Below are 12,841 nucleotides of genomic sequence, written 5' to 3' on the forward strand. Positions count from 1 at the left end.
CCTTTCTTTTTTTTTTTTTTTTTTTTTTGCGGTATGCGGGCCTCTCACTGCTGTGGTCTCTCCCGTTGCAGCGCACAGGCTCTGGACGCACAGGCTCAGCGGCCATGGCTCACGGGCCCAGCCTCTCCGCGGCATGTGGGATCCTTCCGGACCAGGGCACGAACCCGCATCCCCTGCATCGGCAGGCGGACTCTCAACCACTGCACCACCAGGGAAGCCCTGTGACCTTCTTTTTAAGAGCGCCAAGAGTTTTCACAATCCTCATACTCCCGCTATTCTTCCTTTGTATCCCTTGTCTCCACTTCAACCTGCTCAGCTGACCAGTCAAGTGTCCTTTCTTCGGGGGCCTGTCCACTTGTGGATACTGTTGATGCCCCCGCCAGCCCTTCCCTTAAGCACTTAAGGCGCTAAACCTCCCAGCCCTCATTTTCGTCCTCCCCGTGGCTCCTTTTCTTTTTTCACTGACTCTTCCATCTTTGTCCAACTCTTAAGCAGAGGCAGTCCCCAGGGTCCTTCCTCAGCCTTCTTTCCATGGAGAACTTTTCCATATCTACCCCAGGGCCCTCCACAAGCCTAGTGCTGATGTGGAAAGCTTGGCCTTTGTGCACCTGTGCTGAATCGAATCTCAGAAACAGAGTTTTGAATAAATTAGAAAAGAATAGCTCTATTGCTTTGCTAGGCAAAGGGAGATACTGTGGGCTCATGCCCTTGAAAACTGTGTGTCCCAACCTGGGAGGATTTGGTGAGTTTTATAGCAGTGTTTCAAGAGTGGGGTTGCTGATAAGAATAGGGTGTGTGCAGAGCCTGCATGTCTTTCATCATCTCAGCAGGTGGTCTCCTAATCTTTTTTTTTATAAATTAATTTATTTATCTTGGTTTCGTTTGGTCGGTCTTTGTTGCTGTGCATGGGCTCTCTCTAGTTGCGGCAAGCGGGGGGCTACTTTTAGTTGTGGTGTGCGGGCTTCTCATTGTGGTGGTTTCTTTTGTTGCGGAGCACGGGCTTTAGGCATGCGGGCTCAGTAGTTGTGGCACATGGGCTTCAGTAGTTGTGGCTTGCAGGCTGTAGAGCGCAGGCTCAGTAGTTGTGGCACGCGGGCTTAGTTGCTCCGCGGCATGTGGGATTTTCCCGGACCAGGGCTTGAACCCATGTCCCCTCCATTGGCAGGCGGATTCTTAACCACTGCACCACCAGGGAGGTCCCGTTCTCCTAATCTTCATGAGCTTCTCTGGTTCCTTTAATCTGGAATGAAGAATACTAACACCTTCCATTTGTTGGGGGTTTTAGTTCTGTAAAGAGGTGAAAGATACTGTTATGTGTATCCCTTGAGGCTGCACTGTAGTTTCTTGTCTGCTCCTCCCCTGTTTCTGCATCCCCTCCCTTTCCTGATTAGCAACTGTTCTAATCTGCCCTTTGGAACTCAGGGAAGGTCGTGGAGGCTGGAGTCTGTTCCCTACAAAGAAGAAACCAGGGCCAGAAAAGCTTCTGTGCCCAGGAGCTCCACAGGGTCCTGCTCTGTTTCAGTGCCTCTCCTGGGGACTCAGTACTGCTTGGAGATTGTCACCCCAAAATGTGCCTTGTTGTGGTGTAGAATGTTCATAACCTGTTGAAATCCTGCCTAACGTAAAACAGAATTCGGCTCGTCTGTGAAATCTTCTGTGTTCTGTCCCAGCCCAATTGGACACGGCTGCAGTGAATTTGTTCTGCCTTCCTAGAGGCTGGGCGTCGCTCCCTGTAATGAGAGACCTATCTCATTAAAGGGTGACACACAGGGATGGCTTGGAGCTAGGAAAGATCCTGAGAACACTGCCTGTGTGTCTGTCTCCCCTACCAAACTGTGAGCCCCGGGGGCAGGGATTTTTCTGTTCACTTCTGTGCCTGCAACTATTGTTGGACTTAAGTCCTTGTGCCTGATGCACAGTGAGGCCAAACAAACTGAAACGTTGGAGTTTGGAGCAGAGGAAGGTTTATGGCAGGGCCAAGCAAGGAGAATGGGTGGCTTGCACTCAAAGGAACTGAACTCCCCTATCATTTTCAGGGAAGAGTTCATAAGCAGAATTTGGGGTGAGGGCTGCAGGGTGTGTGACTTTCTTCTGATTTCTGGTGGTGAGGTAAGGCAGTGCTCCAGGAATCTTGTGCTCAGGCTGAAGTTGCCATCCTGCGCCTGGGTGTGGGGGAGAACAACTCTTAGATGTGTATCAGGTTGTTACATACGTCCCTGGAGGAGAAACTAGGACCCTGCTTTATCACTACACTGTTGTTCGACTGCCTTTCCCTTGTTTCTGCGTTCCTTCACTTCCCTAATTAGTAACTGTTTGACTCTGCCCTTTGGAACTCAGGGAAGGTCTAGGAGGCTGAGGCCTTTTCCCTACAAACAAGAAACAGGGGACATGGAAATGCTTTCTTACTCAGGAGGACCCTGGTTTCACAACCCTGCACACATGGCAGACCCTCAGGCAAAGTGTGTGGAGCTGCAATAAAGACAGGTGTGAGCATTACCCCCAGGGAATTGTCTGACACCCTAGGAGGCAGTTCTCAGCCTGGGCTTCTGGAGGAACGTAAGCAGAAATGGTGGGGAGTCAGGGATGGGGGTCTGACTGTGGTTTAGATGGGTTTGTTTCCAGACTGCTTAACCAGGTCCCATTGTGTAGGTGGAAATCAAGGCCAAGCATCTGTATAAAGTTATCCCAGCTGTTACTACGTGTGCTTTACAATCATTTCCTTCCTCTTCATTCTCCCCCTTCAAGCTATGCTGAAGAAAACTCCAACAGGGCCAAAGAGGTCACGACTCTGCCTCCCCTCCTCTCTTCTGGCCTTCCAGGCTGTATGCTTAGGATCCCCACATTAACCCCCTTTCTCCCTGGAGCCTGGCAGGTCTGGGCTGGCCTTGCTCGGCAAATGGTTCCTACCTTCTTCTCTACCATGTGGCGTAATTACCTCCAGGCCGTGGGACACCTTTGAGCATATTAGGAAAAGGCCCTCTTTTCTGAGCGTGGCTGCAGCGCCGCCCGAAGCCCCCTGCTATTTAAAGCCCCCCCCCCCCCCCACACACACACACCACCAGGGTGCTCAGCTTGGCTGGTCCCCTGGCCCTCACTGGACCCCTTGGCAGGAAGCCCTTGTGCAGTCAACAGCCTGCACAGCTGTACAGGGCTTTGCATCAATGTGTGAGTCATCATGAAATCTCTTCCCGTCTTGTAGCTGGGAAATCTGCAAGCACAGCACCTCCTGTGAATGAGTTTACCCTACCATTTGGTCTTCAGGTAATTTCTTCGTCCAAATTGGTGTTTTCTTGGTGCAGGTTAAAGAACACCTAAAGGCCTTGACAACTACTAAGTAACTCTGGGAGAGGGGACATTTGAACACACCTTCCTAGGTCTTTGGTATTTATATAGTCGGTACCCTGGCTCTGTTTTACTCTCTTAATGCTTGACCATTTTTTTCCCGCTATAAACACACAATAAGCAGATCTTATTTATTTTTATTGTATTCACCCACTCTGTTTCCTAAGATACCAGGATCTGCTGCTTTTTGACTGCTTGGCAATGTGCATTTTATTTCCCACTCCTAATTGCTTTCTTGATTTACCAGTGTTTTCATAGCGGTTTAGAAAATTTTACTCTAAACCCTTAGAAAAGTAATTAAAATGACAAACTGCTGGGTGGTAGCCAGAGGCTCTGGCACGCAGGCCACGTAACAGATGATGGCTGCCTGGGCGAGCTCTTGGCTGTGGGTCCCTCTCCAAGTTCACCTGAGGGTCTTAACTCCCTGAGTTCAAATAATGGGAGCAGAGCTGCAACTGGCATCCCAAGTACAATGATCAAATGCTACCAAACAACATTCCAAGTTTTACAGAATGAAAGGACACAAGCCTTAAAACAGTGAAATAAACAGACAAACTCTATCTAAATATATACGGCAACTGGAATCCTCTGGTTAATTAAGTTAGGTTTTAAATTCTGTTTTAATGTTGGAAATTATCCTTAAATATCATCCTGCTTGACACTAAAGCAGTACAGAATTCTCAGAATCGATCTATGTACACATTCTCAAGAACTGCAAATTGGCCTTTATCTCTTTAGAGCAGTGTTTCCCAGCCTCGGCACTATCCATATTTTGCCCTGGATAATTTTTGTTTTGTGTGTGTGTGGGGGGGGGAGGCGTCCTGTGCATTGTAGGATGTTTAGCAGCATCCCCAGCCTCTGCTCACAAGATGCCAGGAGTAACCCCCCTCCCGAGCAGTGAAGTCAATGTCTCCAGACATTGCCAAATGTCCCCTGGTGCGGGGGCGAGCAGTAGTGCCCCCAGGTGAGAAGTGCTGGGTTTACACTTTTCTGACACACCTTGAATGTCACTTCCTAGACTGAGCCCCTTCTATCCATCTTTTTTTTTTTTTTTTTTTTTTGCGGTACGCAGGCCTCTCACTGTTGTGGCTTCTCCCATTGCGGGGCACAGGCCCCGGACGAGCAGGCTCAGAAGCCATGGCTCACGGGCCCAGCCGCTCCGCGGCATGTGGGATCTTACTGGACCGGGTCACGAACCCGTGTCCCCTGCATCGGCAGGCGGACTCTCAACCACTGCGCCGCCAGGGAAGCCCTATCCATCAGTTTTTTTAAGAAAAATTTGACATGTATTTCACATTAGAACATAGAAACATTCTCATCATTTGAGTCTCCCAGTTGTTTGTTGCACACGACGAGAATCTGTTCTGTAGAGAAATGACCAGTTTTCTGTCTTCGTGTGCCTTGGTGGCTCTCTTCCTGTAGTATAATAATAATAACGTGCTGGGGAGCCTGAAATCTCTGTTTCCTCTGGCCACGAAAAGCCCCTTGATATTCTTTTTTGTGTGTGTGCGGTACGCGGGCCTCTCACTGTTGTGGCCTCTCCCGTTGCGGAACACAGGCTCCGGGCGCTCAGGTTTAGCGGCCATGGCTCACGGGCCCAGACGCTCCGCGGCATGTGGGATCTTCCCGGATCGGGGCACGAACCCGTGTCCCCTGCATCGGCAGGCGGACTCTCAACCACTGCGCCACCAGGGAAGTCCCCTTGATATTCTTTCATCAGCACACAGCTTGCTCAGGAGTTTGGACGTGGAAGGCCCCTTGGTGGTCAGTCTAGTGGCTGCGTTTGTGGGCCATTGATGTCTTAGGCATGTTGAATCTTTATAGATTCAGCACTGTGTTGTACTTCTGGGTAATCATGAATATTTACAAGGGGATACATATAAACATCATCTAAATGTCATATCAAATATCCTCCAGTGCAGCAGTGATTTTTATTAAAATTTATTTCTAATTTGAGGAATATTGGCTCTTTGCAGGGTTATACAGATTTCCTTGCACAGGTCATGAAGGGGACTTTATTTCAGATCATTAAGTACTTAAGGGCCTATAATAAATGTATATAGTCTTCTGAGATGTGAGCCTGGGCTGATGGGATATCATGGGGCACTAGAAGCCACGTGACTTAAAGTCAGGAGAGGAGGGTTCTAGTCCCAGCTTTTAGACACACTGATGATGGGGCCTCAGTAAAGTTGCTTCCCTCCCTGGACCCCATTGCTTTTTCTGTTAAATAAAGATGTTGGACTAGATGGACCATCTCTAAGGATGTTTCCTTAAGTGAAGCTTTAGCTTTAAGTGAAAATGTAAGATTTTAATTAAAGTGATAATGAGCTTGGTATTTTCAAATATAATTAAATTGAGTCAGAGAGGTATCTTTTTCTAAGAGGAGGGTTAGTGGTAGAATATTAAAAATTATATTTATTCCATCAGTGAAACTTGCAAAGTGATGGATATAATTAATGTTGCCATGGAGAATTTGTGGCTGGAGAATCAAAGCTCTCTGCAATAATTTCTTCATTTGCGGTCTCTGCTCTGAAGTGAACCTCTTTGGAAGACATGTGTCTGGAGGCTGAGGGTGGGGCTGACTCTACTTTCCTCTCTCTGGGAATCTGGAGACCTGGGTGCCAGTTCTAGCTTTGCTCTGTGCTTTTTGGCAAGCCACTTTGTGTCTCAGGGCTCCGGTCTCACTCTGATGTGAGAAATTAAGCTTTGGTCCTGTCTAGAAACTGATAATGTAGCAGGTGGGCTGCTGCTATCCTAGAAAAGCCTGCTTGCAAGGCTGGCCTTTGGGTGGCATGTGGGGACTTGACTAGTGAAGCATGGATATGACACTTGCAATGATCAGAGGGGCTCACTGAGCCTAACTGTCTGTAGAAACAGTGTGGTTTATGCTGAGCACCTGCTTGCCTTCTGGGAGTCTGGGGTTTTAGTACCTGCTAGACAGAAGGTACTTATAAGACAAGCCCCACGGCCCCCCTCCTCCCCCATAAAATCCCCAGGTGCTGAGTCTCTAATGAGCTTCTCTGGGACACAACACTTCGTCCGTGTTGTCCCAACTTATTGCGGGAGGAATTAGGCACATCCTTCTTTACCTACCTGGGAGAGGACTCCTGGAAGCTTGTGTCTGGTTTCCTCTGGCCTTTGCTCGGGGCACCTTTTCCCTTTGCTGATTTGGCTTTGTATCCTTTTGCTGTAATTAGTCTTGGCTGTGGCTGTGACTAAATGCTGATTGTTGTGAGCCCTTCTGGTGTGTCACCAGGGCTGCTGATGTAGGTAATCTAAAAGTTTGAAAATCTATACAGTAGAATTCTTTGGATTTTTTTTTTTCTGGGGTAAAAATAATATCCATACCTTAGTAGTGAGTAAAGGTCATGGCAGAGGCAAGTGGGGGTGAGCTGTCAGAAATCCCCCTGTTCTGTGGTTAAACCATAGCCTAGTTGGTTAGAAAATAAATGCCAGTGAGAAAGCATCACTACAAAGTGAGATGGTAACTAGGCAATACCATTTCAGCCATTATTCTATTAGCTGTGTGCATCCTTTGTTGCCAAATTGGATGTAACTGGATTCTTAAGACTGAGGCTATTTATAATTTGAGGGCAGCTTATTGTTTGCAGAGATCCTTGTGTGCATCAGTTCTTAATTTATCTTTGAGGTGAAGCCAACTTGAGTGGGGGAGTCGTGTTTAGCATTGAGTGTTCTGATTGAAAATTCATGTGTTGTAACCGTCAAGAGTGTTCAGGTTACAAGCAATAGAGATGCCTCATGTTAATTTAAGCACAATAAATGAGAACATATTACTGAGTGTAATTGGCTGGATTCGTGGCCTCAAGTGATGCTATCAGAATTCTGTGTCTCTCCTGCCATGCACCTCCTTCCTTCTCTCTCCTCCTTTATTCTGTGTCAGCCTCATTCTCAGGTTGACTCTTCAATTTGTGGTGGCCTTGAATTATCTCCGACGGCAGGGCCATCTTAGTATCAGTTACCCCCACTGGAAAGGGGCAGACCCCCCGAAAAGAAAAGATTTCTTATACCTGAACAGGAAAGCAGAATGAGCAAAAACAACTGTCTAGGATATGTGGATCCCAGAAAAAGTTCCATGGTGGCCATAGAGTTGAGTATTGTGGGTCCCCTTGGTTGGTGGCAGTTGGTGGACGTCTTCAAGGACCATCTCTGAGTATGGGGACAGAATATGGCCTTTTTTTCCCTGATCCGTAATAATTGTATTAGGGGGGCTTTCCTGGTGGCGCAGTGGTTAAGAATCTGCCTGCCAATGCAGGGAACATGGGGTTCGAGTCCTGGTCCGGGAAGATCCCACATGCCGTGGAGCAGCTAGGCCCATGTGACACAACTGCTGAGCCTGCGCTCTAGAGCTCCCGAGCCACAAGTGCTGAGCCCTCGTACTACAACTGCTGAAGTCCACGGGCCTAGAGCCCGTGCTCCGCAACAGAAGAAGCCGCCGTAATGTGAGGACCACGCACCGCAACAAAGAGTTGCCCCTGCTCGCCGCAACTGGAAAAAGTCCGTGTGCAACAACAAAGATCCAATGCAGCCATCAATCAATCAATCAATAATAAAAAAAATAAAAAATTGTATTAGGGGCTTGATTTCTGCCAGTGGCTGGGCATTGGCTAAAACACGTGTCCTACCTACAAAGGACGGTATGTAGTGTGAAGACCATCCCCCTTATTAATGTGCATAGGGAGCCTTCATATATGTATTTTTCAAGTGTTCGTTTTAATTAACTCTTTGCAGCTAAATTTCGACAGAACCCTAGTTCTTAGTCAAGGTAAAAAGGAAGTTGCTCTGATGGAAAGGGGGTAGGGGTAGAGTGGGAGACCCTGTGTGATCCCTAAAGGTTGTAAACCTATAGGGCCTAAGGAATTGATTTAGAAAAACCCTGAGGTAGATGGGCCAACCATGGTTAAGAGTTTCATTCACTGTCCTGATACGTAGCTATGAGTTATTTATCAGCACTGAGTGGATATAAAGCTGGTCCTATCATGGAAGAATTATTGTCATCGGATCAAGAAAACTATGACTCCTCAGTTATACTTTCTTCTAGGGGCATCAGCACTGATTCCTCTTTGATTTATAGCTCAGTATCATTGGGAGATTGTCCCGGTTCATGTAAAATGCAAAAACACAGTTCTCACGTATAAAATTCTACCAGAGCTCAGTTCAGCCTGTTTGTCTCAGGCACTGAGGGTCTTTGGCTTAGTGACACCATGGAGTGTCTATAATTCACGTTTGAGGCTTGTACCATTCATATTCTTGCGACTGAGCCTAGGCTTCTCCTGTGAAGTTGTATTGATTGTGTGATGGGTCTGCTGATGTCTTTTCTTTGCTGTTGTACTCTCCACACTTGAGAATGCTCACGGGACACGTGCATAGCGGATGCATGTGTTGACTTAGAAACTGAACTTAAGATTTCTTTCCTTTATTCTTGTTTCTACCTTTTTGAAGGCCATGATGACTCATGCTCAAGGTTAGTGAAAGCTGACAATATTTTACTGAAACATAATAGACCTGGGACACCCCAAAATATAGCAGTTAACACGTGCTTTCAAATATTGTCAGGTGAATTATATGCGTTGAGTAAATTGCCTTATTCCATGATAACTCTTATTTGGATCACATTTTATTTTTTTAAGTGATAAGAATGCTGAGCTTATGCAGTGAGCTACTGCAGGTGTGACGGTGACCTTTATATAAGAAAACACATGAGTTTTCAACCCCCTAGAGAGGGAGCAATGTAGCCAAGTGGAGGCCTGACCTTTTTAGCCATTGCAAAAGACCTTCTCTGACCTTCGTGTCTAGGAGACAAAGTGAGTGTCCAGGACAGTTGTATCACTGAGGATGTTTGCATTTGTTCTTCCTCCTCTTGATTTCCCATCACCACCATCCCCAACTAGGAAGGAAATGATTTGTTGCAATGGAGAAAAGTGCTATCTTGGGGCCATTAATTTCGGGCAGTCTCTAACCTTTTTTTTTTTTTTTTTTTCGGTACGCGGGGCTCTCACAGTTGTGGCCTCTCCCGTTGCTGAGCACAGGCTCCCGACGCGCAGGCTCAGCGGCCATGGCTCACGGGCCCAGCCACTCCGCAGCACGTGGGATCTTCCCGGACCGGGGCTCGAACCCGTGTCCCCCGCATTGGCGGGCGGACTCTCAACCACTGCGCCACCAGGGAAGCCCAATCTCTAACCTTTAATTTTACTTTGTGGATATTGACAAATAGTGGGTCTAGGTGATTTTTTTTTTTTTCCTTTTCTTTTTTGGGCTGCGCTGTGCGGCTTGTGGGACCCTGGTTCCCCGACCAGGGATCAAACCCGGGCCCTTGGCAGTGAAAGCGTGGAGTCCTAGCCACTGGATCGCCAGTGAATTCCCTAGGTGATTTTTAACTGGAAAGTAGGCCCAGGTAGTCTAAAAAGTTAAAGGCCACCAACTCTAATCTCCATCTACAGAAGCCCTTTTTGGCTAAATCCAGTTTAAGTGTACGATGGCAAGCAACTACATAATAATTGGTTGGCAGTGGCTGTATCAAAAGTGGTTAGCTTTCTTTCTCTGGTTGTGGCGCATGAACCTTTATCTCCACCTTGGAAATAGATGCAGGTACATATGCAGAGTAAGGGACCCAAAGCATACAAAAGGATGTAGAGTGGAATGAGGGCATCCTTTAAACTTCACACTCCCAGTCCCCTTCTGAGGTCGTCATCATCATCTGCAGTTGTGTAACTTCCCTGAAATCTTATCTGCCTATGTATGCATTTATTTCTGTACATACATGCACAATCTATTAATTACCTTGCATTATTCACTCAGTACATTTTGCAGCATTACAAATCTTTTCCAAAGAGCTTAATTATATCATCTCATAGAATGAACATGCAATAATTTACTAAATCACTACCTTCTAAATGGATACCTAAGTGGTTAATGTTTTTTTTCTAAGTGGTTAATGTTTTGATGCTTTACATCTGCAATAAACACTCTTATGTGTATTCTTCCTGCACTTATGTCAGTACAAGTACAGTAATTCCCCTACATACGAACCTTCAAGTTGCAAACTTTCAAGGATGCGAACGTGTGTTCACATGTCCAATCACGTAAGTTAGTTCACATGTCTGGCGTACATTGTCACATGCAGCTTGCCCTCCGTCCCCTATTGCGATGATCCTTCAGCTCTACCACCTCCCCACCTCCTCTCCCTTGTCCAGTCAGTAACTCTTCTTGTCTGTTCACTCGATGCCAGCCTGTGTATGCCAGCTGTTGTAGTGTACTACTGTACTTTTCAAGGTACTGTACTGTAAGATAAAACATGTTTATTTTTTGTGTTTGTTTGTTTTTTATGTATTATTTGTGTGAAAAGTATTATAAACCTATTACAGTACAGTCCTATTTAGCCGATTGTGTTAGTTGGGTACCTAGGCTAACTTTGTTGGACTTAACCAACAAATTGGACTTAACAAGTGCACTCTCGGAATGGAATTTGTTTGTAGGTAGGGGACTTACTGTACCACCAGTTTATACATTCTACTGCTGAACATTTGGATTGTTTACAGTTTTGACAATTAGGAACACTGCCGCTGTCAGCATTTTTGTAAGCATCTTTTGGTATCCATATATATGTATGCATTTCTTTTGGGTATATGGTAGTGGAATGGCTGGGTCATAGAGTATGACTAGCTTTTATAGATCCTGGCAACCAGTTTTCTTAAGTGTTTGTACCAATTTACACTTCCACCAGCAGTTTTTAAGAGTTCCAGTTGTATCACATCCTTGCTAACATTTGAAATGGTCAGCCTTTTTTTTCTTGTGTAGTGGTATCTCTTTGTGGGTTTTAATTTTATTTTTCCTGGTGGCTAATGAAGGTGAGCATATTTTCATATGTTTATTGGTCATTTGTCTATCATCTTTCATGAGGAAATTGTTAAGTCTTTTGCCCATTTTCCTATTGAGTTGTTTTTCTCTTATTGATTTGTAAGAATTCACATATTTTGGATAGAAGTCTGCTAGTAGTTATAAGTATTGCAAATATCTTCTACTCCTCTGTGGCCTGCTCTTTTGCTTGTTTAATGATGTCTTTTAATGTAGTTTAATTTACTGATCTTTCCCTTTATGATGAGTATATTTAAGTCCTGTTTAAGAAGTCTTTTACTTCCCGTAAGATTATGAAAATATTCTCCCATATTATATTTCACATATCTCCTATGTTGTCATTTACTTAGCCTATTTATATCTACAGCTCACCTACAATTGTGTTTTGTGTATGGTGCAAGGTAGGGTCAGCGGCCCAGCACCATTTATTGAAAAGATGTTTTTTACCCCCAGTGTACTTCAGGAGTATCTTTGTTGTAAATCAAGTGACCATATATGTGTGGTTCTTTTTTTGTTTTGTGGTCTTTCTGTTTACCCTTGTGTCAATACTATTCTATCTTAATTATTATAGCTTTGAAAGAAATCTCGATATCTGGTAGTGACTATCTTCCAGTTTTTGTGTTGTTCAGGACTGTCTTGCCTATTTTGACTCTTCACTTTCTACTTAAACTTTAGAATCATCTGATCAATTCTCTCACAAAAAACCTGCTAGAATTTTGATTGCCAGTTGTGAGTCTCCTATCATGAACATGGTACATCCTTCCATATGTTTAGTCTTTAATTTCTGTCGACAGTGTTTTATTATTTTTCTAGGGAGAGCTCTTACACATTTTTCATTAGTTTTTCCCCTAGGTATATGATTTTTATGCTGATGAAAATAGTATCTTTTAAAAAATTGCATCTTCTTACTGTCTGTGGCTAGTATAGAAATAACCAGTAATTGTTTGTTAACTTAATGTCTGGTGGCCTTGCTGAATTAATGTCTTAATTCTCTCTGGTTCCCTGGTTCTGTCTGCCAGTTTGCTATTCTCCCTGTTCTAATAATTGGGGCTGTATGGAGAGCTGGGGCATGAAGGGAGCGTCATGCAGCTTTAATTTGAGTACCTTTTCTCTGGATCGTTTACATTCAGACTCATTTATGTACCTTGGGGAGCATCTTCCTGCCCTGTGAGCATGGCTGAGGGTGAAACCTCTGCCCCTCTCCTTAAAGATGCCACTGGTTTCCCAACTGCCTGAGTTTTGTACCAGTGGCTGGCTGAGCAGCCACTCCTTTGGTTTCACCTTCCTTGCTTTCTACTGTGTGGAGTGTGGGGAAGGGGGAAAGGGTTCAGGAGTGGATGCTTCAGCTCACTGCCAAACTTGGAAAACTCACAATTTGATGGTACAGTCATCAAGAGCCCAAACAATGACCCCCTTACAGGCAACAGCAAGATTGAAGTATGTTATCAGCGCTCAGCATATTCCTTCTGTATAATGTAAACTTTAATGTATTTGGTAGATATTCTTTAAATTGGGGGTTTGAGGTTGGCCACTTCCTAGTTTCTTTGATCATTATGTTCTTTCTCTAGTTTTCCATGCTTCTTATTGCTTTGGTGGGTTTTTTTTTTTTTTTTTTTTTTTTTTTTAA

The 12,841-nt window shown here is 45.1% G+C and overlaps 1 protein-coding gene across 1 annotated transcript in view; it reads left to right on the forward strand.

Moving 5' to 3' along the window:
• Positions 1-12,841, forward strand: part of TMEM163 (transmembrane protein 163) — a 257,272-nt gene that overhangs the window by 140,227 nt on the left and 104,204 nt on the right. The gene's annotated exons all lie outside the window — the stretch shown is intronic.

The sequence above is a fragment of the Lipotes vexillifer genome, unplaced genomic scaffold (assembly GCF_000442215.2).
Source record: "Lipotes vexillifer unplaced genomic scaffold, Lipotes_vexillifer_v1.1 scaffold1771, whole genome shotgun sequence".
NCBI classification, from domain to species: domain Eukaryota; kingdom Metazoa; phylum Chordata; class Mammalia; order Artiodactyla; family Lipotidae; genus Lipotes; species Lipotes vexillifer.